This window comes from Phascolarctos cinereus, unplaced genomic scaffold (genome assembly GCF_003287225.1).
Source record: "Phascolarctos cinereus isolate Bilbo 61053 unplaced genomic scaffold, phaCin_HiC Scaffold_2;HRSCAF=192, whole genome shotgun sequence".
In the NCBI taxonomy this organism is placed as follows: Eukaryota; Metazoa; Chordata; class Mammalia; order Diprotodontia; family Phascolarctidae; genus Phascolarctos; species Phascolarctos cinereus.
In genome coordinates this window covers 328,162,658-328,166,662 of record NW_027555625.1, presented here as the reverse complement: position 1 = coordinate 328,166,662, position 4,005 = coordinate 328,162,658, and positions in this window count along the sequence as shown.

The following is a 4,005-nucleotide window of genomic DNA, read 5'->3' as shown; positions in this document are numbered from 1 at the left end:
TAAAGGAAAGATGGGGAGCAACCTTCTTCTCTTATGGTGGGAACATTAGAATCCTAACTTCTCCCTTCTCTTCCCCCATTCAAGTGAGAAATGGGGGGCGGGGTTCTTTTAAAGGTGATAAAACCATCTTTCAGACTTAATTGGCTGAAGGAACTAATGAGGAGTCAGACTACTGATATCACTTGCTAGCGACTAAGTCCAAAAGAACCACCGGAACTTTAGTCTGATGCTTGGCTGGGGGACTATGACGGACAATTCAGAGGCAGCGGGGGAGCTTCTCTCAAATGAACCAACTTAGGATGTATGTCCTCAGTGCTTGTCCTTGTTGAATATCCCACTCCTGCTATGACTAAGTAAATCTCCTTTTATATATATATATATATATATATATATATATATATATATATATATATATAATTTATTTATTTTTAGTTTTCAAACATTTACTTCCACAAGATTTTGAGTTCCAAATTTACCCCATCTCATCCCTCCCCCCACCCCAAGATAGCATGCATTCTGAATACCCCTTCCCCTAGTCTGCCCTCTCTTCTCTCTCCTGCCCCCTTCTCTTATCCCCTTCCCCTTCTATTTTCCTGTAGGGCAGGATAGACTTCTGTACCCCATTTCCTGTATTTCTTATTTCCCAGTAGCATGTGAAAACTTTTCTTAAAACATGTGTTTTTAAAACTTTGGGTTCCAAATTTTCTCCCTTCCTCCTCCCCACCACACCTCATTGAAAAGGCAAGCAACTCAATATAGGTTATACATGTGCAGTTATGCAAAACACTTCCATAGTAGACATGTTGTGAAAAACTAACTCTATTTCCCTTAATCCTATCCTGCCCCCCATTTATTCTATTCTTTCTTTTGACCCTGTCCCTCCTCAGAAGTATTTGCTTCTGATTACCCCTTTCCCAATCTGCCCTCCTCTCTATCATCCCCTGCTCTCTTGTCCCCTTCCCCCCTATTTTCCTGTAGGGTAAGACAGATTTCCATACCCAATTGAATGTGTATGTTATTCCCTCCTTAAGCCAAATCCTATGAGAATAAGATTCATTCATTCCCTCTCACCTTTCCCCTCCACTGTAAGAGCCTTTTCTTTTCTGGTTTTTGTTTTTGTGAGATAATTTACCCTGTTCTACCTCTCCCTTTCTTCTTCTCCTAGTATAATCTTCTCATCCCTTAATTTTATTCTCCAGATATGACCCTTTCATCTTCAACTCACCCTGTGCCCTCTATCTATCTATCTATCTATCTATCTATCTATCTATCTATCTATCTATCTATATATCTATATATATATATATATACATACATATTTTTTCCCCTCCAACTACCCTAATACTGACAAAGGTCTCATGAGTTATAAATATCATCTTTCCATGCAGGAATGTAAACAGTTCAACCTTAATAAGTCTCTTATGATTTCTCTTTCCTGTTTACCTCTTCATGTTCCACTTGAGTCTTGTATTTGAAAGTCAAATTTTCTATTCAGCTCTGGTCTTTTCATCAAGAATGCTTGAAAGTCCTCTATTTCACTGAATGACCATTTTTTCCCCTGAAGGATTATACTCAGTTTTGCTGGGTAGGTGATTCTTGGTTGTAATCCTATCTCCTTTGCCCTCGGAATATTATATTCCATGCCCTGTGGTCCTTTAATGTAGAAGCTGCTAAATCTTGTGTTATCCTGATTGTGTTTCCACATACTTGAATTGTTTCTTTCTGGCAGCTTGTAATATTTTCTCCTTGACCTGGGAACTCTGGAATTTGGCTACAATATTCCTAGGAGTTTTCCTTTGGGGATCTCTTTCAGGAGGAGATCTGTGGATTCTTTCAATTTCTATTTTGCCCTCTGGTTCTAAAATATCAGGGCAGTTTTCCTTGATAATTTCTTGAAAGATGATGTCTAGGCTCTTTTTTTGATCATGGCTTTCAGATAGTCCAATAATTTTTAAATTCTCTCTCCTGGATCTATTTTCCAGGTCAGTTGTTTTTCCAATGAGATATTTCACATTGTTTTCTAATTTTTCATTCTTTTGGATTTGTTTTACAGTGTCTTGATTTCTCATAAAGTCACTAGCTTCCAATTGCTCTATTCTAATTTTTAAGGAAGTATTTTCTTCAGTAAGCTTTTGGACTTCCTTTTCCATTTGGCCAATTTTCTTTTTAGGGCATTCTTTCCTCATTGGCTTTTTGGACCTCTTTTGCCATTTGGGTTAGGCTATTTTTTAAGGTGTTATTTTCTTCAGTATTTTTTTGGGTCTCCTTTAGCAAGCTGTTGACTTGTTTTTCATGATTTTCTTGCATCACTCTCATTTCTCTTCCCAGTTTTTCCTCTACTTCTCTTACTTGCTTCTCAAAATCCCTTTTGAGCTCTTCCAAGGCCTGGGACTGATTCATATTTTTCTTGGAGGCTTTGGATGTAGGAGCTTTGACTTTGTTGTCTTCTTCTGGTTGTATGTTTTGATCTTCTTTTTCACCAAAGTAAGATAATATAGTCTGACTCTTTTGCACTGCTTGCTCATGATCCCGGCCAATCACTTGAGTTTTAAACTCTTTGTTAAGGTAAGAGTCTGCTTCCAATGTGGAGAATGCATTGTCCCAAGCTTTGGGGGTTTATACAGCTGTTTTCAGAGATACTTGTAGGGACCTGTAAATTTTCAGTTCTTGCAAGGTGGTATGATAAGGGGTGAGGTGTTTACTCCTTTCCTGGCCTGTGCTGTGGTCTATTAGTGACCACAAGCACTCCTTTCTGTCCTGGAACTGTGAAAAAGGTTTCCTCTTCACTGCCACTACAAGCTCCACCATGCCAGCACTTCTCCTCGCCCCAGGACCACCGCCCAGAACTGTGACCCAGATCCAAGCACGGGCAAAGCAAGAGATTCCTGCCTCGGTACTGGCAAAGAGATCCCTGCAATCCCTCTCTTATCAGCCACTGGATTCCCCCTCAGTCTGTGGGCCAGAAGCTCAGGACCAGCCACTGCCCTGGTGCCCACACTCTGCGCTCTCGAACTGGCTCTGACCTAGCTCCTCTCTCACCACAGAAACAGACTTTTCCCACCGACCTTCTTAGTAGTCTTTGGTGTTTGTGGATTGAGAGGTCTGGAAGCCACCACAGCTGCCCGAGATTCAGTCCTCTGAGGCCTGCTCCAGGTTCACTGTGGCCTGCGCGCCCACACCACACTTAACTCCTCTCACCACCCAGTGCGATATACCTTTCTGATCAACCATCCAGGTTGTCTTGGGCTGGAAATTTGCTTCACTCTGTCTTTTTGTGGTTTCTGTTGCTTTAGAATTTGTTTAGAGACATTTTTTATAGGTATTTGGAGGGGTTTGGGGGAGAGCTCAAGCAAGTCACTGCTTTCACTCTGCCTCTTGGCTCCGCCCCTCTCTAAATCTCCTTTTGCTAACTGCCAAATGATCTATGAGTTTCTCATTTTTGTTCCATTATTGACCATAAGCTACCAGGGCACCTGGCTGAGTCAGACCCAATCTAGAACACCCCTTCTTGAGCTGAGGATGGGTCACCAGGAAGCCCAGGAGAAGGTGGAGTCCCTGGGTTTCTGGCCTAATGAGATCCTTATTCCCTCACCCCTAAATCACAGGATCAAAGGATTTAAATTTGACAGGAACCTTAGATACCATTGACTTCAACCTATTGTTTTATAGATGAGGAAACAGGCCTAGAGAGAAGTGATTCCTTTTCTCCCTCCCATTCTACCCCCAAAGTTGCCACATTGGCTCCAGGCTTCTGTAGGCTAGGAGTCCCAATCACACAGGCAGGAAGAAGGGAGGCTATTGCAGGGCCCAGGTATAGGGTCCAGGTATAGCTCTGCTTCACCTCCCCCCACCTCCCAACACAGATGGTCTGAGAGCTGTAAGGAAGGTGTTTCAGTCAGTGGCAGCCCAACTGAGGACAGACTCCCTGATTCCCCAAGTGTCCCCCAGTAGCCTATGGACGGAGAAAGAAGAAAGGACTGTGACAGAAACAACATACAGCTGGAC